We start from the raw sequence: 24,739 nt of genomic DNA on the forward strand, positions 1-24,739 counted from the left end.
GTTACGCTAAAAGTTGTAAGGAAACACAAAGTAAGATATAACAGCAATTATACGGAGGTACAAGTTTATGGAGATCAATACGATCATTGGGATTGAAGTAAGGGAACGTTCTGACTCAGAAGTGCTGCCTACAGCCGAAAAACTAATATAAACATTTGAGGTAAAGTAGCGGTTGGTAAAAAAACAGCCCTTCTGGTTCAAAATGACTAGCTGTACCATTTCCTCCTCTGAAGTTTCACGTGGTCCATCAATCAGCTACATATCAGTAAGCAGCTCCCCTTTAGTTGTTTGGAGGATAATACACAGGCAATATCTTTGATAAATCTTCGTTCCCCCCCCCCCACCTACCCTCTTCTAATAACGTGACATCAAGAGCCCCTGAAGGACACAGTCAAATGGTACAACACGGGATCCATAAGCACTTACATCACTGAGTCAACATATTGTTAAGAAAAAGACTCCGTACATGTCTAGCTGAAATTCTCATGTTGGGACACAGAACACCAAATGCCTTTTGTTTCTGAGTTGTGCCAGTTACACAAGAGGTACATTGGCTGATGAAAAAGCGAAGAGGCTAGCACAACTAGGGAGACACCTACCGGGTACGACATGAACCTGCGACTTACAGATGGCGCCAAAGTGAAGTTTTAGATTCGATGCGCTTTTCAAAGCTTATCAGAATTTAACATCTTCATTCAGCACAGGACTGTGGAATCGGGTGACTCTTTTAGAAATATCGTATATTTTCGTGGCAGGCGGCAGGGAATACCACTTCAAAGTAGCCTTAGTGCAGTTTCTTCGCTAACTTTAATGTGACCATCCCGGAAGATTCATACATAAATCCATTTGATCATTATGGACGTCATTTTATAGATTTGGGATTGAATTTTAAATACATTAGTTTAGTAAAGTAACGAGTAGTGATGGGCAAACTGAATGATTTCCAATGCGATTTAAATAGAATGTTTCGCGAAACAACAGTCGAATTCATTAGTTTATTTTCATTCGTTTTCGTTTTGTTTATTTTCGATTCAAAGTTTATCATATTGTGAAGCGGACCATCAGTTTTCATCGCAATTTTACCTATTTCCAATTACGTGTACCCGCTTTTGAACTTTTAGTGGTTCGATTTACGTTTTGATAGTGTTTCCAGCTTGTTCGTTTGTGCTGAGGGAAGGGCTGAAGGTGACTTTAGCTCCCGTTCGTTTCTCTATCACGGTACGTTCCTTAGTAAAAACTGTTTGTTTCATTGGAAGAAGTCAAGCACCAAAAATAATGTTGAATCTGTACTCATATGTATACAACGACTTTTCCTTCTCACGCAATGTGGTATTCTGAATTTTTGACCGTGTGGCGCTATACGCTGCTATCACATGTTGTGATGTATTCCAGAGAATCGAACTCTTCCAACCATTTAACAATGCACTTTGCGGAAATACTGATTATTCAAAGTTTTCCACTAAGCAGTAGCGTGATAAATTATCAAATGACAGTAAATTGGAAAATTAATCGAAAGTAGAAGATAAAAGGTAGAAGGATATATGAGATGTATTACTAGAAAGGGGTTGATAAATCTGCTGTAAAATATATATTGAGAAAAGAAAAAACAACTACAAAACTGCAGTGATACTAGAAAGACTACCTGTAATGAATGTCTGCCGCTGGATAATGAATTAGGAAATCTATAAATAACGAAAATGATTGAGAACTGCGAGTCTGTGGAGTAAGGCTTGATCATGACAGAAATATCGATTATAAAACAGAAATTACTATATGCTGCAACATTTATTGGTCTCCCCATTACATGTTTAGAAGGACTCAGTCTACATAATCATAATGATTAAAAAGGTATGGAATGCGTACGGGGCGTACTGTGGGATACTTGTACTTTCTCGCACTAGAAAACAAAAAACTCTTTCATTACAACTGCCAGACATAGGTAGATACTTAAACTATTTATATTTAAACATCTTTCAGTTGTCACAGGCCCCTTTGCCAGACGTATTTACATCACATAAAATACATACATACTTACCTAAACGGGAGTGTAATGAGCTAACAGGTACAAGGAATGCATAAAATTGTAATGCTACCAAATACATACACACATATATACATATATCAAATGACATTAATAAATTTATTATGACATTAAGTTAAAATGAAATTTCATTGAAATCCAGAGCATTAGCTGCTTACAGGCGTTGATGAATATCAACGGGGACATCTGAAAATATGTGCCCCGACCGGGAATCGAACCTAGAATCTCTTGCCTACGTGCCAGACACTATATTCGACTCAGCCATCGAAGACACACAGGACAGTGCGAATGCAAGGACTTATCTCTGGTACGCTCCCCGTAAGACTCACACTTTCATCTTACTGTACACACACTACATTTGTAGTGCCTTTGCTCACTATACTCATTACTCGCGGCAGTCAATCTACCGATTCCCGTAAGAGTCCGAGCAATGTGAGTGCATCCGCACTGAAGAAGATAACTGGCTGGTAAGCCGTATCTATTTGAAGATGAGTCGTGTGCAGTTAGCACCCCTTTTTCAAGAAATATACATTTTTTTTCACAGTTCTTGATAGATGTAGCATAGTTCTAGAGTTCTTTGTACAAAATTTCAATAGTTCTGCAGAATTTAGCGACGAAAACAACAATACTTGAAAAAATTTTCGTATCGAAAACATTCTTTGGCAATTTCCGCAAAATGGAAATAGGTACAAGAGTTCTGAGCACAGTTCTGAACAGAGCTCCAACAGTTCTTTCGAAAATCCAAGTAACATTTTTTTGTGCAGCTAATAGTTTACGAGATAATTCCATTTTAATGAGAAAATCTTTTCACTTACTGTGAAGTTGGCACCCTTTTTTTTCAGAAATATAAATTTTTTTCAGAGTTCTTGATAGATATGGCATAGTTCTAGAGTTCTTTGTAAAAATTTTTTAATAGTTCTGCAGAATTTAGCGAAGAAAACAACAATATTCGAAAAAATTTTCGTATCGAAAATATTTTTTGTCAATTTTCGAAAAAATTAAACTTGTACAACAGTTCTGAGGACAGTTCTGAACAGAACCCCAAGAGCTCTATCGAAAATTCCAACAACATTTTTCTATGGCGATAATGGTTTGAGATAAATTGATTTAATATGGGACACACTTTCTGTACGGAAAATATAAATATATTCGTACAACAGTTCTGATGACAGTTCTGGACACCACGTGAAGAGTTCTATCGAAAATCTTAGTGGAATTTTTTTGTGCAGGTAATAGTTTAAGAGGCAATTGCAACTTAATTAAGAATTCCCTAAGAGCTCCTACTGTGAAGCTGGCACCCTTTTTTTCAGAAATATATATTTTTTTCAGAGTTCTTGATAGATAAGTCATAGTTCTAGAGTTCTCTGTACAAAATTTCAATAGTTCTGCAGAATTTAACGAAGAAAACAATACTCGAAAAAAATTTCGTATAGCAAGCATTCGTTATTAATTTTCGCAAAAAGTAAATTCGGACAACTGTTCTGAGGGCAGTTCTGAACAGAACCCAAATAGTTCTATCGAATATCCTAATTACAATTTTTTGTGCAGCTAACACGTTACGAGATAATTGCAATTTAAGGAGGGAACCTCTTCATTTACTGTGAAGTTGGAATCCTTTTCTTCAGAAATATATATTTTTTCGGAGTTCTTGATAGAAATGTCATAGTTCTAGAGTTATTTGTACAAAATTTGAAAAGTCCTGCAGAATTTAGCGAAAAAAATAACAGTACTCGAAAAAATTTTCGTATCGAATACATTCTTTGTCAATTTTCGCAAAAAGTAAATTCGTACAACAGTTCTGAACAGAACACCAAGAGCTCTATCGAAAATCCTAATAATAACTTTTTGTGGCGATGATAGTTTATACGGTAACTGCTTTGATGTTAGACCCACTTTCTCCACAGAAAAAGTAAATTCGATCAACAGTTTTGATGAACAGTTCTGGTTAACACCTCAAGACTTCTATCGATAATCATAATAACATTTTTTGTGGTTATAATAGTTTGTATGGTAATTGATTAATTGTGGGGCACACTTACTCAAAAAAAAATTGTCTGTTCGTATGTTCTGATGCCAGCTCTGGATAGCATTGTAAGAGTTCTATCGAAAATACTAGTAACATATTCTGTGCAGGTAATTGTTTACGTAGTAACTGCCTTTATTAAGGAATGCTTATGAGCATTTCCCGTGAAGTTTGAACCCCTTTTACGGTAAATATACATTTTTTCATAGTTCTTGATATATATGCAATAGTTCTAGATTTCCCTGCTCAAAACACGAATAGTTCTGCAGAATTTCGGGAAGAAAACAATAACTCGGCAAAATTTTGGTATGGTAAGAAATTATTTGTCAGTTTGGAAAAAATTAATTTGTATAACAGCTCTGTTGGCAGTTCTGGATAGCACCGGAAGAGTTGCATTGAAAATGATAAGAACATTTTGTGTGGCGATAATAGTTTATACAATAATTGTTTTAATCTGATAGTCACTTTCTCTACTATAGCAAAATTCGTAGAATAGTTCTGATGACAGTTCTGAATATCACCCACAGAGTTCTAGCAAAAACTATAATAACATTATTTGTGACGATGACATTATATGAGATAATTAATGTGGGACTCACTTTTGTCATGAAAAGTAATAAATTCGTACAAAAGATCTGATGGCATTTCTTAATACGACCCTAAGAGTTCTACCGCCAACTGTAATAAAATTTTTTGCGGGGATAACAGTTAATGAGATAATAGCATTTTCGAGAGACCCACTTCGTCTATATTATAATTAATTGTCACAACCCTGTAAGTAGGCTGTTTAGGTTTTTTTATTGGTAACGCCACGTAGCGCTCTGTATGAAAATCACTGGCTGTGCTGTGTGCAGTCTGTGGCTAGTTTGCATTGTTGTCTACCATTGTAGTGTTGGGCAGTTGGCTGTGAACAGCGCGTAGCGTTGCGCAGTTGGAGGTGAGCCGCCAGCAGTGGTGGATGTGGGGAAAGAAATGGCGGAGTTTTGAAATTTGTAAGACTGGATGTCATGAACTGCTATGTATATTATGATTTTTCAACACTATTAAGGTAAATACATTGTTTGTTCTCTATTAAAATCTTTCATTTGCTAACTAGCCTATCAGTAGTTAGTGCCTTCCGTAGTTTGAATCTTTTATTTAGCTGGCAGTAGTGGCGCTCGCTGTATTGCAGTAGTTCGAGTAACGAAGATTTTTGTGAGGTAAGTGATTTGTGAAAGGTATAGGTTAAGGTTAGTAAGGGTCATTCTTTTGTAGGGATTTTTGAAAGTCAGATTGCGTTGCGCTAAAAATATTGTGTGTCAGTTTAAGCACAGTCTTGTATAATTGTTCAAAGGGGACGTTTCAACCCTTTTGCTGACAGTTCTGGATAGCACCGAAAGAGTTCTTTTAAAAACCCTCATAACATTTTTATGGTGCCAGTAGATTATGAAATAGATTGTGTGTTTACTCTGCAGTGGGTGTGCGCCGATGTGAAATTTACTGGCAGATAAAAACTGTGTGCCGGACCGGGTCTCTAACCCCAGGCTATGACGAAGGAATATCGTCACAATATCCTTTCGTCCAGGAGTGCTTCTTCTGCAATTTTCGTAGGACAACTTCTACGAAATTGGGAACGCAGGAGATGAAGTACTGCTGGAAGTACAGCTATGAGGACGACCGTAAATTCTCACTTTTATTTTGGAAAACCGAAAATCGAAAACCCGGATGTATATTCTACTAAATACAAAAAGTCTAAATGTTCAGCACTATACAAATGCCAGTACACCTTCTTAAGACTGACTGTAGTAACTGTAGGTGGAAGCGTGAGATGTGCACGCTTAGATGATTCAAGGAGAGAAGGCTCGTCAGTGCAAAACAAACAGATGGCTGAGAGAGCAGATACATTCACACGCGCCACTAACCAGATTGTGTCACACCTGTCGAGAATCGCACCAGAGGTACAATGAGCTGGGGTGGAGTGCTGTTGGCGTGGTTACTATGCAACTTACTTGATTGGCATCAATACACCGTTACATTAATGTACAATACTTCAGAAACAATGTCATTCACACAGTCTGAGTTCCTTATCACTCAGTACTAGACTAAATTACCGGCCTAGTGATAAGCAGCCTATGTACCTCACCGACTACACATCTTCGTGTTATAAGAAAAAAAAAAGAAAAATACCAAGGGACACAAAATATGAATCCGGATAAACCGGAAATCCGGATTACTGAGGACCAAATAAACGAGGTTCTTATTTTCAAATTTCGAATTTCTTATTAACTTTAATACTGCATCCCCCTCAACATAATAACACCTCTATCAGTCATGTATTGAATTAGGATTTAAACATATTACTTAGTTCGTTTGTACAATATTTTCAGTAAATATACTTACATTTCTATACATTGTTAAGACTTTTAACTCTCGCTGTAGTGTAACTCATCAAACTTCCACACTTCCTTTCTAACTAGAACAAATGTTTGGAACAATATTAACGACAGCAATTTCGAATTTATTCGTTACACACAGCACATGTTTTTATGTATCCTAGCGTCTGGTGATGTTGCCACATAAGTTTCATCCATGAGGGTCCTGGGCATATTTTTAGCTGTTAGTGGGTCCTGGATGTCATGAGAGCTCAAAACAATTACTGTTTTATGTAATTAAATTAATCTGGTTCTTCCTGATTCTAAAAATATACACTTCATGTGTGCCTTTCATTGTTGTATGATTCACTATCGACGCTAATGCTCTCTTGATGAGATATGAGCCGATTGCTCGTTTTTATCGACTGTGCCCTTTCGTATTTCATTTCAGCGATTAATTTATTTGTTTATCAACGTAGTAAGTAGTACAAAGCTAATCCAGAATGTAAACTGCACTTAAATTCTGTTTGAACTGTTTAATCGTCAGTGTCCGCTGTCTGAACGCCAAACATCAGATTAATACACTGCGCCTGGTTGCGATATTTTATAGGAATTTTATTATTTTAAGTGGGTAGTACTAGAAAATGTTGAAGAAATCCAGAGCACATTGTTCGAAGAGAATAATATTATTCGAAATTTACCTGTACCAATAGGTGCAGCCAAAGTAGCATTTGTGATGCTGTAATTACCTCATAGGTAACGATATTTGTCTATTGTAGTTTTGTATTCCAATCAGAATTTTGAGAGCATCAAAGCCTCATTTCAGCGTGAGAGAGGGTAAAATCAATAGATGATATTGAATTGAAAGCCTTCATGAGTCTCTTGTTTTTAATTGTTGTTAACAAAAGTAACAGATAAAGCCTGGAAGATCTGTGTGGAACTGATGGTGATGGCATTGAAACATTTCACCTCGCAAATGAACATAAAACGTTTCAAATTTATTCTGGAGAGCCTTAGATTTTACAGTCGCGCTATTCGTGATGATAGGGGACAATTAGACAAGCTAACAGCTATTCGGGAAATATTTACTATGTTTGTACGCAACTACCACAAATCTTACTCCCTTGTAGAAAATGTTACAGTAGACAAGAAGCTGGAAGGATTCTGTGGACGGTACAGTTTTCGCCAATATGTATCAATCAAAACAAACGAGTATGGATTCTTAAGTGTGGATTCTTAAGTATTTTACCTGTACAATTTGGAAATATACGCTGTGTTGCAACCAGAAGGATTTACCAACTGAGCAATAAACACTTTGATGTTGTTCTGTGATTGTGTAAATCTATATATCAGCCAGGTCGAAATGTGAAAGCGGACATTTGGTTTACTAGTACTGGAATGATAATAGAGCTATGACGGGAGAATTTTTCTTTTGTTGGCATGAAGAAGGAAAACAAGCGTGGAGATTTCTCTAGAGTTTGCTATCAGTAAAAGAAGGGCTGCCCACATTTCCTTTTTTGGCTTCCACAAGACTGAACTCTAGTTTCCTCCGTACCTAAAAAGGGGAAGTGAGTGATCCAGGCATCACGTTTGCATGAAGATAATTCGATAGATGCTGACATTGTAGATAAACGGAAGCCATCCACCGTAAATTTTACAATAGCGTTAAGTGTGGTATTTTCACAGCGGATAAGCCGAATGCTTTGTACAACGCTGCAAGAAATGTGCGCCGCTAGTCAATGGTTGTATTTTTGTAATGATCAGTACAGTTGGAATCTATGCACAAGTGATTTATTGTGGCAACAGTAAGAATTGTATCAGAAGGAAAGGGTTCCTGAATCAGCTATGTTATACAATGTTGTTTTCTTCGCTAAATTCTGCAGAACTATTGAAATTTTGTAAAGAGAACTCTAGAACTATGACTTATCTATCAAGAACTGTAAAAGATATATATATATTTCTGAAAAAAAGGGCGCGAGCTTCACAGTAGGAGCTCTTATGGGGTTCTTAATTAAGTTGCAATTACCTCTTAAACTATTACCTGCACTAAAAATTCTACTAGGAATTTCGATAAAACTCTTCGCGTGGTGTCCAGAACTGTCATCAGAACTGTTGTAAGAATATATTTTTTTATTTTCTGTAGAGAAAGTGTGTCCCACATTAAATCCATTTATCACAAACTATTATCGTCATAGAAAAATGTTATTAGGATTTTCGATAGAGCTCTTGGGGTTCTGTTCAGAACTGTCCTCAGAACTGTTGTACAAGTTTAATTTTTGGGAAACTTGACAAAAAATGTTTTCGATACAAAACTTTTTTCGAGTATTGTTGTTTCCTTCGCTAAATTCTGCAGAACTATTGAAATTTTTTACAAAGAACTCTAGAACTATGGCATACCTGTCAAGAACTGTGAAAAAAATATACATTTCTGAAAAAAAGGGTGCAACTTCACAGTAAGTGAAAAGATTTTCTCCTTAAATTGCAATTATCTCGTAAACTATTAGCTGCACAAAAAAGTGTTACTTGGGTTTTCGATAGAACTCTTGAAGTTCTGTTCAGAACTGTGCTCAGAACTGTTGTACTTATTTACAATTTGCGAAAATTGACGAAGAATGTTTTCGATACGAAAATTTTTTCGAATATTGTTTCCTCCCCAAATTCTGCAGAACTATTGAAATTTTGTACAAAGAACTCTAGAACTATGGCATATCTATCAAGAAATCTGAAAAAAGTATACATTTCTGAAAGAAAGGGTGCCAACTTCACAGTAAGTGAAAAGATTTTCTCCTTAAATTGCAATTATCTCGTAAGCTATTAGCTGCACAAAAAAATGTTACTTGGATTTTCGAAAGAACTCTTGGAGCTCTGTTGAGAACTGTGCTCAGAACTCTTGTACTTATTGACATTTTGCGGAAATTGCCAAAGAATGTTTTCGATACGAAAATTTTTTCGAGTATTGTTGTTTTCTTCGTTACATTTTGCAGAACTATTGAAATTTTGTGCAAAGAACTCTAGAACTATGGCACATCTAACAAGAACTGTGAAAAAAATGTATATTTCTCGAAAAAGGGGTGCTAACTTCACACGACTATGAAGATGGTATCTGTTCGCTCAGCCATGTCCGAAAGAACAGATACCATCTTCATGTTGTAAATTTGTAAATGTTTGGTGTGGGGGGGGGGTGGAGAGGGTGAGAGGGAAAGGAGGGGTTAAATGTTGACAGTGACAGAGCTATGAATTGTTTCATATTTTATCGTAAAGCAAGTAGTGTCTTATTGTGAGTACTTTATGATATTTAGAATGACTGGAACGTGTGTCTGAGGTGTCTTCTGCGTTATTTAGTTGTTATATTGAAACAGAGGGAAGAGGGGTGGATGAGTGTGTGTGTGTGTGTGTGTGTGTGTGTGTGTGTGTGTGTGTGTGTGTGTGTGTGTGCGTGCGTGTGGGTGTGCGTGTGTTGAAAAAGTAGTATACTATACACTACGGCTTCGTAAGTATATCTCTAGACGGGCTTCGAAAAAAGTGCTTAAAATAATCACAGAGAACAGAGGAATTTAGAGAGCAATTTTTCCTCTCCCAACTGGAAATGGAACGGAATAAAACCCTAATACGTGTAGAAGGGAGGCGCAATTTAGAATGCACTTCATTGTGATTCGAGGAGTCCAGGTTTCGATGTAGACACGCAAAACGACTTTCTTCAATGATTGTGATACCATGAACGACATGCATTTTGATAAAGAATTAAAACGACTTCTTCATACGTGCAGATTATCCGCTACAGATCCACAATTAAGCGTCTCCCATCGTTGGTAATACTTACATAACACACTTTTGCAATACCGGAGTTCATCACCAGCGATGAATACACTATGCGTATAAAATTAATTTCTAGTTATGTCACTATTTCCTTATTCAAGAAATTGTTGGTCAAATAACGCGAGGTGAAGCACCAGCTGAACTACATATGAAAAATCTGATTGAAAGTTGATTCACTCGTGTATAACGTACAGTGACCTCGTCAACTCTCCTCTATATAGACCGCGAGAACTGCAGAACACGAACATTTTACAGAAAAAAAAATCGAACTCAAATTCAAGCCTTAATCAAACGCTAATTCAATATCAGGAGGCACCCAGGCAGAATTCCAATTAATTTCTGTTCCGACGAACTGCATAATGAAATTTCATTTCTCATGGTAATTTATGGTATGATTCGTTCCAAAAATATCGTGCTTCAGTTCTCGAGTCGCGATGCCATTCGGAAAGTGGCTGCTTCCAGAGAATAAAAAAAAGACAGGAAACTGTACATCGTGCTGAGAGGATTTTCATTTGTTTCCGAAACTCTGATTTGCTGCGAATAGTGTTGCAACTCAGTTTTAGACTCAAAGATGACACACAGGCAAGAATTACATTTACTGTTTTCGTATTTAGTTGCAACTGCCAACATCTGTTACTATCTACAACGTTTTTACGAAACCTATTTTATCACCTTACTTCAGCTAGTTACTGTTTTCTTTGTTAACGTACACCGTTTCTTATATGTGTTAAATAAATTTTTCTTACTAAGTGCGGTGGTATTAAAGTATAAGTTTTTAGGTGGAATAGCACGAATTATGTAAAACATAATGGATTAGTGCTATAAAACAACACTTGTGACTTAATTACCATCTGCTTTTTTGCTACTTTTCTAGTTACAGGCGTGTTTCTGTTACAGCTGCAAACTACCCACTTCAGAGCAATCAGTAGTTAAGTCGAAAAGTTGTAATCTACAACTTAACGTTACATTTATGTGCACAGAAAATAATATTTATTCTGAAGCACCTTGTGTTGCACATTGTATAGTACTTCACAGGATGTGATGTAACAAATTATCTCGCTTATACTCGTACACACTAAGTTACTTTATATGGTGTACAAAACTCAAATCCGGTATGATATCCTCTAAAATATCGTTTCGGTGTCCTTCATGTGGCTTCTGCATTTAACTATGATACTAAGGATACATTTTCCATGTAGCCTTTAGAAATGATGTATAAACGACAAGAGTAAGGCAGCTCGAATCAATAAACGGTGTGGCTAAGACAGTTTAAAATTGTGAGTGCAACATGGCCGCTACGTCTCATACTGCATTTTTTGAGATCATTTATCATATTAGGATCTACTCGGGTAATTATGAACAGAAATAATGTTTATAAAATTAAACGTGGTATCATGGATTTCCTTACAAGTAATGATATTACTGAAATCAAAAGTGTAGCGCAACTCTGGAAATAAAATAAAAGACTGTCATATTTATCCTACCGAAAAAGACAGAAAAAACCGCTATGAATGAACCATAGCATACCTTCTTTAAGTTAACAGATTTGAGTGCAGCAGTATTCACTTCCTCTATGCCTGAAAGTCAACAGTAAGGGAGGATCCACATAATAGAGTTTTAATTCAGAAAACTAAAAACACAAATATTTTTGAACGATCATTATCATTAAAGAGTCCATATCATTTCGTAGAATAAAAACTAAAGATCTGGTCGTACCAATAAATGCTTAACATAGTTGTCGTTAACCTGTTCAGTAACATCCCAGTCACGAAACAATTAAAAATTATGAAACAAAACTTACTGAAGCACAAGAAAATTAGTCAGGGAAAGAAGCCGAATTAGTTAAATGCTAGAATTCGCTTTATCTTTTAATTACTGTACTCTCAATGACACGTATTAACAGAAAGTGACTGGACTAGCGATGGCAAACCGGTTATCCGTCACTCTGGTAGAAATATTTACGAAGTGGTTGCAAAACAACTTGATTAGTGAATGTACAATATAATCGGAAAACATTCTAGTGTATACTATTTATGTTGATGACACATTTATCACAGTGAAAGGCGATCATAATACTATCACTGACACAGCAAAAAACTTTAAGAATGCACAAAACTATAAAATTTACTGCAGGAATATAACACAAATGTTCTTTAAACTCTCTTGATTTAACTGTCAGTGTAACCAATGGAAAATTAACATTTTATATTTTTAGAAAACCATTACATCCCGATTTAATTATTTTTGCTGACTCATGCCCTCTGAAAATTCGTAAATTTGCATATTTATGATTAGTGCTGCATAGGCCTGTAAAATTGCCCTTAGACCAGAAAGACGTCAAGAAAGAGCTTAGTATTAGTAAACTTGAACACGTAGCAAAAACTAATGGCTACAGTGACAGCGAAGTCAGACCCATATACAACAAAATCAATAAAAGTAGAAATAACAGAAAATCAGAAAGTCAAAAAAAAGTTAGATTATTCTTCACTTACAAAGAAACTACAACTGAATATCTCTTTAGTAAATTTAAGCAACTTAAAACTGATTCAGGGCTTTAAGCACACGAGAAATTGTGTTACAGGATGCGGCATTGTGTTGTGACAAGACGTGACGGGTACAAAGGCACGGGTGTTTACGAAATTAAATGTAACACCAGTGCAAAATTATATGTGTGCCGAACGAGTACATCATTTATGTCTTGACGTGCGCACAGTTGACAGTAACGAAGGTTTCCTAGAGAGACCCTTCGTTCCTTCAAATCTGCGTCATTTCTCTTAAACAGTCTTCAAGAACGGAAAATTGTCGATAATAAAACATAATAAGCCTCAGGTATATTAAATGAACAGATCGATTTTTCTAAAACTGGTTTTCAGTCTTTTCACCAAACATTTATTGTCTTCCTTCTACTTCCGCTCGAAGCAGCCCACCAGATGGTGAGCATTTCCCTTGCTGCATATAAAACTTTTCCTCAGCTTAATCACTTTAAGTAAAATCTATCCGGATACTTCCATTTCTTTCTTTTGTAACTTTTCTTAGCGATCAGCAGAGTATTTATAGAAATTTTCTACGTTATGACTGCTGCTACCTATATTATACTTGAAGTGTTATAGGAAAAACTTGTTACATAATGCACATTTTACGAACACAACCAGACTATGGAGTTATAGCTTCCTTATATCTTACAATAGTACTGATGACATGAAAATTCCTAGCAGATTATAGCAGTGATGACATTCTTTATATCATTGATGCCACAATGAGTCTGTAACCATAATTTCAGAATGCAGTGAGAATTTATAAAACTCTTTTTTTACTTCACAAACTTACATCTCCATTAATATCAACTTCGCTCTTTGCAAATATTCCCTCCCTCCCTACCAACTTTTTCTGTTGCCTTCAGTGTTTTGACAGACCTTGATAACATGTCCAGAGTTTATAGTTGGAAGGTGCTGAGGAGAAACGTGTGAGTCCATGTCTTGTGACAAATTTATTGTGGCCAGGAAATCTTCCAGATTATCTGGCTGCCCCTGCTTCTTGGCTTTAGATATTTGTTTCAGAGTGAGTGTTCCTTAGCACCAGAAAGACGACACGTGTGACTTATGGAATGTCACGGACGTGAACGGTCTTTGTCCCCCATTAACATTTGAAATTGATTTATAATCAAAATGCTTAACGCACCTGCAATCCATAAACAGTGTGCTTAATACAATATAAAATGTTGAGTACAATATTGCTGCTACGTCGCATATTGCATTTTTTCAGATAATGGACTAAAATGTATTCCTCTAGTTCTTCGGGGAATACTGCCAGCTTTGTACTGAGGACGTCGAGAAAGCTGCATCACTGTGATCAGTATGACGCTGGAATAAAAAGGGATTTTCGCGCGGCCGTGATTCGCTGGTAAATCGATGCATACACCGCATCATTTGACCCCAGAAGACGTTCGTACCGTTCTGTAAGTTAAGACAGAGGAAAAAAAATGTACAGCATTAAGAGTTTCTGTGGTGTCACCGCCAGACACCACACTTGCTAGGTGGTAGCTTTAAATCGGCCGCGGTCCATTAGTACATGTCGGACCCGCGTGTCGCCACTGTCAGAGATCGCAGACCGAGCGCCACCACACGGCAGGTCTCGAGAGACGGACTAGCACTCGCCCCAGTTGTACGGACGACTTAGCGAGCGGTGCACACTGACGAAGCCTCGCTCATTTGCAGAGCAGATAGTTAGAATAGCCTTCAGCTAAGTCAAGGGCTACGACCTAGCAAGGCGCCATTAGTATTACATTGCATGATCTACAAAGTCTCACTTGTATCGTCAAGAGCGATGTACAACAATGATGGATTAAAGTTAAGTATTCCAGCAGCTACGTACTTTTCTTTATAGCATTCATTACGTATCCTGTTTCAGACCTATCTCTAGCCTGCGTGAGTTTAACGCGTGCATTCTGCCTCCTCAACCAAGTAGTGTGCGTAGTGTTGGCTAACTGCTAACACTACAGTTTCACTGCTTTTTGTAGCTTCCAAGTCATGTAACAGAATCGCCCATACGGGTTTCTCAATCAGTCAATCTGGACATTTTTGGCATTAAACCTGAACATACCCGTAGCATACATTTTTATGCGGTATTATTAGTAAAGAAAACAATTCTTACAACAACAGACACCCAGTCGTCTATAATTTCAGTAGGTGTCACTGTTCTTCCAACTACAATACCGAAATGTACCTGAGTCCTACCGGCCGTGGTTACTCGGAAACATTGAAAGGGAACCTGCTAGATTTCCAAGGACGCACGTGAATCTTCATATTTCGATGACAATGTTCATTTGGGATGGGAAGCGCTCAACATCATGGTCATCTGCGCCGTGCCGAAAAGTCAGCATGCTATTCTCGTGGTGGGATCTGGGAAGTGTGTGTGCGTTGGGGGGGGGGGGGGGGTGAAGCAGTTTATAATGCATTAAAGCTCGGTTCCACTCCGCAGCACATTAGAGATGAGGCCTGACAGTTCCTAATTGTATGTTAAAGTGCTGTGTTCAATGCGAAGTATCGTAGTATCATGAGCAGCACTTCCTGCAACTGGTGAGGTTAGCATGAAGTTTGCTGTGTCCATGCGATCAATGTGAGAGACCGCAGTTCGTTCTCCCAGTGACGCATGATTCATCTGATTGAGATGACTGTGTGGGGGAGGACTCGACATGGACTAGGGACACCATCCCAACATGCTTCTTGGGCTTCTTTGTCGGCTCACCATCCTAACAAGCTTCTTCCGTTCTTTTATCGGCTATGTCGTACCTTGTCCCGATGTGTCCAGGTACCCAGCAAAAGATAATCTCCTTGCCAAAATCTAGCTTCGTTACCGCGGTATTGGATCCACCGTAAGGAGTAAGGGATAAATGGAATCAGCTGGTCTACTGAATACATTTGGTGGACAACTTGTAGCTCACTGAGTGACTCAGAACAAACAAGTAACCTTTTACTGTGCATACAGTGCTGTCATGGTGCCATGTAAAATCGCATCATAATTTATACGAGGCCTGTTCAGAAAGTAAGCTCCGATTGATTGCCAAATTCAAACCACAGTGAACATCAGAAATGTTTTACTTGTAACAATTAGCTACACCTTTCAGCTACTTCTCTACGTAGTCGCCGTTCTGACTTAGACTTTTGTCATAGCGTTGTACCAACTTTTCAATAGCCTCATCATAGAAGGCAGCCGCCAGTGCTTTCCGCCAATTCTCCACGCTGGCCTACACCTCGTTGTCTGTGTCAAAATGTTGTCTTCAAAGACAGCGGTTCATGTGACCAGAGATGAAACTCAGGGGGAGACAATTGCGGACTGTATTGTGGGTAATCTCACATTTCCATTTGAAAACGATGCAGGAGCATCTTCATTGCCCCTGCAGAATGCGGCTGAGAATTGTCTTGAAGAAGAAACAGCATGTTAGCTGCATAGCTTCAGGCGAAATTTCTCACCAGGCCCTCGTACTTGGCGGCAGACACTATTTTCTAGACATCTTTACGCACTAACTGCGAGCTCAGAAATGAGAAGAGCGACGTGATGCTAACTGGGGTTATACTAGAGACACTACCCAACACATCTGTGCAAAGCTTTATCGGATTTTCATAGTCGTTTCCATTTCGCGACCGATCGGAGCTTACTTTCTGAACGCCCCTCGTAAATTGTATCAAAACCCAGTCAGGGAAGACAGACGAGGGCATTCCCTTGCTGGGATCCGTCGGTATAAAAAAAAGGATATAACTGCGGTATATACTTAAAATTCAAGAAAACCTGTCAAGTTTACAATCACTTTGGGCCTCTGAAAAGGCCAAGACGTCAATTTTTCACACTCATGGCTGTGTAATCGGAGGTCAGATATATCTTGAAACAGTACAACGTATACCGAATGATTTGGTCGCATGAGGCCGAGTCCTGAACAGCCCCTCAAAGTTGAGGTCGAGCGTCGGACTGAATGCCAATATCTGAGAGCAACGCTCGGATTTTCAGGGCCTGTCGAACCAGATGGAGGTGCCACCCAATCCAAAGAGGTGTTCACCAACTTCTGCAGACTGACTCGATCTGGGCCGATCCGAAATATCGAAATATTGTATTCGATATCGAAATGACCACATGGTGGACAGCGTCTAAGATCTTGAGATAGGATATAGAGGCTGAGCCATAAAACCCACTGCCGTAATCTAATCATGATCTGCCATATGCCCTATTAAACTTCGGGAAGCGGGACATGTCAACTCCCTACGACTTTTCGCAGTGCCATTGCAAAATAATGATTTGAAGCCCTTTGTTTGCGGATCTTTCAGGTGCCGGTGCCAGGTTAATTTCGTGTCAAATAGTAGGCCCAAAAAGCGCACCGTGTTTTGAAAATATAAAATACTCTTCTTGGATGTTAGCTCTTGTTAAACAATGATCACGCTTAAAATTGACTCACGTAGCCTTGTCTGGTGACACCATAAAACCAATTTTATTAGCCCAGCTGTAATTGCCTCATTGTCATTTTAAGGTCGGAGGAAGAGTAGAAGATTGCGAAGTCGTCCGCAAAGAAAACGCACTTAACAGGACTTCTGACAGTGGGGGGAGATGCCATTGATATCATAGCAATAAGACAAGGCATCGTGGAAGGACTGTATAGGAAGCGGCAGTACCCATGTTCTCCCATTCAGGAAGTTGGCGAAGAATGTTTTACCTCCTAGTGGTGTCCTACCATTCTTCAAGGTGAAGAAACACCAACGAAATGGTTTCAGCGTAAGAAGAAATCCTGTATCGTCGTACCCAACAGAATGAAGCTGTCGAAAGCAGAACGGTGGCGCCTGAAATTGTACATGGAACGGCACAGGTGACTTTGGTAGTGGTTAACCATGCACTTGAGGGTCGTAATCATACAACTGGTAAGAGATACACTCTGATAAATTTTAGGGTCGGTACAATCCTTGTTTGATTTCCTAATGGAATTAATGTTGCTGGTACTTTTCGTCGAACCAGATCTAACTGAAACTAGATAGGAGCTTGCCTTTGGATTCAGGCTACAGATGATGGAACATGGCATTATGAGTCTGATCTGATCCTGGAGCAGTGTCTCTTGCCACAGACAGAGCGGATTTCGACTCCCACATAGAGAACGGAAGACTTTAGACCTCCTGATTACACAAAAAAGCGGAGCCACTTCACAGTCCTATGAAACACTTGTAATGCAGGCTTTTTCTGGATGACTTAGTGACGGTGGAAAAGTGTTCAGCCATTTCTTTAGGCGCATCCACCAAGATCTCATTTCTCAACAAGGCCGTAGGAGGAGGTGGAAGTGGTGTTCTGTACTTGCCTGAAATTCGCCTTACTGAGTCCCGAACTTGTGCAGTGGAAGTGGATCGATTAAATCGCGCATTCCTTCCAGGAGTTCCTCTTTCGATTTGTTATCACTCACCTCCCTTGTGCTCTCGCAGATGTGAAGGCACGAAGGTCTTCTGTAGATTGATGGTGTTGGTATTTCCGCAAAGTTGCTCATCTTGCTCTGCTTGCCGACCCAGATCTATCATTCGACCAAGGGACAAGCCGTCTTCCGAAGCGGTTTCTAGACTGTGGGATGGAATCCGCGGCAACTCGTTGAATCTGATAGGTGATCTGTCTAACGTCTCGTGGCAGAATCCCACTGCTTGAAACGGGCTGCTGACTTTATCGCAACCAATTTCCTCTTTGAACCATCTACCTTAGCGGGCTCCTGTCGACCACCGTTCTAGTCAGCGGACAAATTCGCACTGGAAAGTGGACACTGGATTGCAAATCTGTGAGCACTTCCCGCTGAACTAAATCTGTAACAACTGTAGAGCAAAAACAAGGGTCAGTGGCTGAAGATGACTCTCTAAATGTGTAACATTGTGTCATCCGACATCTCTGAATGGACGGGTCGCTCGATAATTGCCACCTGGAACAAGTGGTAGCCGAATCCCACAGCACATTTCGTGTACTGAAGCGCTGAGAGATGCCCGGAAGAGTTCCGTCAGTGCATCTTCATCCAACGGATCATGAGGTGAAGGTATAAAGAACACAGTATAAGTTCAACGGGTGTGACGACGTTGCACACCGTGATATTATCTGGTGTGAGAATTTCCACTGCAACTGTTTGTTTGGCCATGGTAAGGAGGTCAGGGAAGTAGTGGCATCTGAAATTGAGGAGAACAGACACTACACCTTATCCCTGCCTGTAGGAACATCATCCTTTCTGTGGGGATGGTAGCCTCCTAATTCAAGTGTTTCAGTGACTTTAAAATGAGCTTCTTGTAAGCAGCTGCAGAGCGATCTCTTCTGGCCCAAGGGCTGTAATTGTTCCATAAGCGATCGGGAACTGTCACTGCAGCACAGAAGTAACTGGGAGCCACTGATTAGCTACCGTTGTCCTTGTCCTTCACCCTCGGCGGCAGTGATTTACCCGAGCGGCCAGGGCGAACGTTAGATGGTGCCCAGTGCTCAAGTCCTCCGTATGGATATTAGTATCCTCGGCAGAAGATCATCACTGGGGAAGGAGAGTGCTCCACTTATGAAGGTTTAGCAGCCGCTTTCTACGATTTCGAATGACTTTTCTTGGGACGCTTTACCTTACGAGTATTTATGGGAGGATTTTCTTGCACGGGTGGAGAGAACGGATTGCTGGGCTTGTGATGGTACGCAGTGGTATGTGGCTGGGGTTCCAAGTCTGTTGTCGATGGCTTCTGAATGATTTTGGCTTAGAGTTTAACTCCCCCGCCCCCCCCCCCATCCCCAACCCCCACCACAGGCACATTGACAAGTGAATGTACTCGTACTAGGAAAAGTGGTCTGGGTTTGTGTGGAGACATCACGCTTAGCGACTGGCTTCTTAAGGACCAATGTAAAAGAAGTAAGAAACATCGGAGGTTGCGTAGCTTTGAAGGATTTTTAGCGTCACCGTAGGGTATGGTGACGTAACTTTCAACTCCCGAATTTTCCTTTCCTTGTTACAAACCTCACACTTCCTTCTCCATAATGCACGATTCCCAGAACAGAGTACAAGAATCGCCTGATGCGTAAACTGAGCTAATACAATTTTTACGTTACACGCGATAGTGGTACGACCAAATCTTTGATACCGCAGAGGGTTAAGAACAAAGAGTCGAAACTTAAGATGGATCACATTGTTCTGCACTTCCGGAAAATCCATACTTTTGCATTCTACACGTAACTCCTCCGCGTCTACCTCCATTACATCGAAGCAGGTAACAGCTGAAACCTGCTAGTCAAGGGAAGGCAGGATTCTGTTACGATTGTGGACGGGGCCCTAATCAGTTACTATTGGTTGCCTTTTACAGTTACATGCAATTTATTTTAAACCAGTAGTCTCAGACTCCACAATAAATGAAAATACCACACGATGTTAACGAAGGAATAAACAAATCTGTATGTAATAGTGTATTTAGTAAGTTACAATTTAGCAAATCACCATTAAATACAGATACACCAGATAATGTTTTAATAGCAAGCCACAGTGATCTGGGCAGAAGGGCTTACAAGCCAGGAATGGCAATAAATTAGGAATTGTTTAATAACTCGCTGCAATTTACAACTTAAAGGTACTGAAATATTAAAGGTAAGTCGCCACAAACACAGCAGAAGGCATCAGACGCCAGGAATGGTAGTAAATAAGGTTTTAAGGCTTACTGCTAAAATACGAATACCAAATTAGGATTTTAAGGCAAATGACCACAATCATGGCTGAAGGCCTTCCACGCCAGGAACTGCAATAATGTAAAAAATTTAGAAACCTGCTGTAAAACAGCAAATACATTAGCAATGGTTAATTAAAAAAGCAAGCAACTGATCACCAAACGGTTGAAATAAGATGATGGTAAGCTTTGTAACACAACCCTTAACATCCACTGAACACTACACTGCTAGATTTATTCCAGAAGGTGACCAGAACTATTAACTAGACATATATAATCTTTAATGTAGGCATTACAAGGTATTGTAGTAAATAATATAACAATAAAGCACAAGGACCCATACATAAGTTTCTTAAAGGGTACTGATACAGATGCGTGGGCTGAAGGAGCGTTACACCTCAAAACTGGCCATCGGACCTGCTTTTAGAACACACAGAATTTTGCACAGAGCATAATTTAATCATAGCTAACACTTGGTTCAAGAATCATAAAAGAAGGTTGTATACCTGGAAGAATCCTGGAGATACTAAAAGGTATCAGATAGATTATACAATGGTAAGACAGAGATTTACGAACCAGGTTTTAAATTGTAAGACATTTCCAGGGGCAGATGTGGATTCTGACCACAATCCATTGGTTATGAACTGCAGATTGAAACTGAAGAAACTGCAAAAAGGTGGGAATTTAAGGAGATGGGACCTCGATAAACTGAAAGAACCAGAGGTTGTAGAGAGTTTCAGGGAGAGTATAAGGGAACAATTGACAGGAATGGGGGAAAGAAATACAGTAGAAGAAGAATGGGTAGCTCTAAGGGATGAAACAGTGAAGGCAGCAGAGGTTCAAGTAGGTAGAAAGATGAGGGCTGGTAGAAATCCTTGGGTAACAGAATAGATACTGAATTTAATTGATGAAAGGAGAAAATATGAAAATGCAGTAAATGAAGCAGGCAAAAGGGAATACAAACGTCTCAAACACGAGATCGACAGAAAGTGCAAAATGGCTAAGCAGGGATGGCTAGAGGACAAATGTAAGGATGTAGAGGCTTGTCTCACTAGGGGTAATATAGATACTGCCTACAGGAAAATTAAAGAGACCTTTGGAGAGAAGAAAACCACTTGTATGAATATCAAGAGCTCAGATGGCAACCCAGTTCTAAGCAAAGAAGGGAAGGCAGAAAGGTGGAAGGACTATATAGAGGGTTTATACAAGGGCGATGTACTTGAGGACAATATTATGGAAATGGAAGAGGATGCAGATGAAGATGAAATGGGAGATAAGATACTGCGTGAAGAGTTTGACAGAGCACTGAAAGACCTGAGTCGAAACAAGGCCCCGGGAGTAGACAACATTCCATTAGAACTACTGATGGCCTTGAGAACCAGTCATGACAAAACTCTACCATCTGGTGAGCAAGATGTATGAGACAGGCGAAATACCCACAGACTTCAAGAAGAAAATAATAATTCCAATACCAAAGAAAGCAGGTGTTGACAGATGTGAAAATTACCGAACTATCAGTTTAATAAGTCACAGCTGCAAAATACTAACGCGAATTCTTTACAGACGAATGGAAAAACTGGTAGAAGCGGACCTCGGGGAAGATCAGTTTGGATTCCGTAGAAATGTTGGAACACGTGAGGCAATATTAACCTTACGACTTATCTTAGAAGAAAGATTAAGAAAAGGCAAACCTACGTGTCTAGCATTTGTAGACTTAGAGAAAGCTTTTGACAACATTAACTGGAATACTCTCTTTCAAATTCTGAAGGTGGCAGGGGTAATATACAGGGAGCGAAAGGCTATTTACAATTTGTACAGAAACCAGATGGCAGTTATAAGAGTCGAGGGGCATGAAAGGGAAGCAGTGGTTGGGAAAGGAGTGAGACAGGGTTGCAGCCTGTCCCCGATGTTATTCAATCTGTATATTGAGCAAGCAGTAAAGGAAACAAAAGAAAAATTCGGAGTAGGTATTAAAATTCACGGAGAAGAAGGGAAAACTTTGAGGTTCGCCGATGACATTGTAATTCTGTCAGAGACAGCAAAGGACTTGGAAGAGCAGTTGAACGGAATGGACAGTGTCTTGAAAGGAGTATATAAGATGAACATCAACAAAAGCAAAACGAGGATAATGGAATATAGTCAAATTAAATCGTGTGATGCTGAGGGGATTAGATTAGAAATTGAGGCACTTAAAGTAGTAAAGGAGTTTTGCTATTTAGGGAGTAGAATAACTGATGATGGTCGAAGTAGAGAAGATATAAAATGTAGACTGGCAATGGCAAGGAAATCGTTTCTGAAGAAGAGAAATTTGTTAACATCGAGTATAGATTTAAGTGTCAGGAAGTCGTTTCTGAAAGTATTTGTATGGAGTGTAGCCATGTATGGAAGTGAAACATGGACGATAACCAGTTTGGACAAGAAGAGAATAGAAGCTTTCGAAATGTGGTGCTACAGAAGAATGCTGAAGATAAGGTGGGTAGATCACGTAACTAATGAGGAGGTATTGAATAGGATTGGGAAGAAGAAAAGTTTGTGGCACAACTTGACTAGAAGAAGGGATCGGTTGGTAGGACATGTTTTGAGGCATCAAGGGATCACAAATTTAGCATTGGAGGGCAGCGTGGAGGGTAAAAATCGTAGAGGGAGACCAAGAGATCAATACACTAAGCAGATTCAGAAGGATGTAGGTTGCAGTAGGTACTGGGAGATGAAGAAGCTTGCACAGGATAGAGTAGCATGGAGAGCTGCATCAAACCAGTCTCAGGACTGAAGACCACAACAACAACATGTCTTACAAAAAGCAAGTGGCCACAGACGGTTCTCCAGGAATCGACCTCTGAGAAGGTCCGGCAACAAACACTTCCGTGAGCGATGAGATAGGCACCCAAGAGTTGTATTCACTTCACAAGATGGTAACTCAAACTTGTGGCAGGGTAACCAATGACCAATAATAATCTTGGTGAAGCTACCTGATGTCCGATAAACCAAACGCAACGATGGAACAATACGCCAAAGCCGGAACCGTCGGTCAGCACTACGTCCCCAGAATTCCGTGTTTAGAGTGCCCGGCAGGAAAAACGAATCACTACCACCAGAGTAGAAGAATCACCAACCGGCCTACAATCAAGGAAGCTGTCAATACTACATGCGTTACCGGACAGCAGCGGCAAGGCGAGGAAACGTACAGTGCCATTACATACACTAACCCCCAGAGCAGGTGACTGGGACGTTAGTGGCCACCAGGCAAGAAAAATTACCGCTGGTTGAACTTAACAAATTGTAACAAGTTGAACGCAGTAAACAGTAATAATAAGTCGAGGAAAGATAATCAGATCCGCCTTCCCCAGGCACTCCATTCACTGCTCACGAACCCAAGTCACTGCAGAATCGAGAGATATCACAATTGTGAAGGTCTACTTGGATTGAAATGCACTCATCTTAAAGCTTGCTGGATCCGATTTACGACAAGGTCGTGCACCCTCGTGATCACAGCCCTTCCACCCGTCAGTCAATTCCTGCCGCCAGCGGTCCCGGCGTGTTCCCGCACTGTGCAGACCTGGCTCCTCCTGAGTCCCCAACCGAACTGGCCACTCACACGACCCGGCAAAACAACGTCGCCCAAAATATAGGGCAACAGTTACTACATATCGATAACCGCCGCTGCTGCCATTAGCGAACAGGCAACACTTGCGAAACCGAGTGGCTTCTTCTCAACACGAGAAGAAGACAAACAACTGCAACCATGCGCACTAAACGATACGTTTGGCCTCCAACAGAGGACGGAAACCTACAAACAGCACCAACGCGAGGCGCAACACGGCTCAACAGCACTTATATAGCAGTTAAGGGTGTTACGCAACTCAGCCACAACCGGGTAGACAACTAAGGCCTTGCATCACAGATGCCTAGCAACTCGGTTTGATCTAGTAGTTTCTACAGGTGTTGCTTGCGAAGGCACTTAACAATTTTTAAGGAATCAGATATATATTTCAGCGCTTTTTGAAAATAGGAAGGGGAGATCTTCTTACTGGTTTCTTCTCCTCTCTTGATAAGAGCAGAAACGTTTTGGTAGACTCCCACCCTGTTACTGGTGGACTGACCAACCAAACTCTCGTTGTTGGGTCGGTGTAAGTACTACTTGATGGTAAACATGGCCTGTGAGGAGGGGTTGCGTACTTAAGCCTCTCCACGGTTACCCCACGAGCTGCTAGGAAACAAATGTCGACTCAGACACAGCCCTGCATTACAGAGCTAGCCTTACTCAACCGGAAGAGTGGGAGGAAGTGGTGTGGGGGTTGGTGGCAGCTGCCAGAGTTTCCCCTCTAGA

This window comes from Schistocerca nitens, chromosome 7 (assembly GCF_023898315.1).
Source record: "Schistocerca nitens isolate TAMUIC-IGC-003100 chromosome 7, iqSchNite1.1, whole genome shotgun sequence".
Classification (NCBI taxonomy): domain Eukaryota; kingdom Metazoa; phylum Arthropoda; class Insecta; order Orthoptera; family Acrididae; genus Schistocerca; species Schistocerca nitens.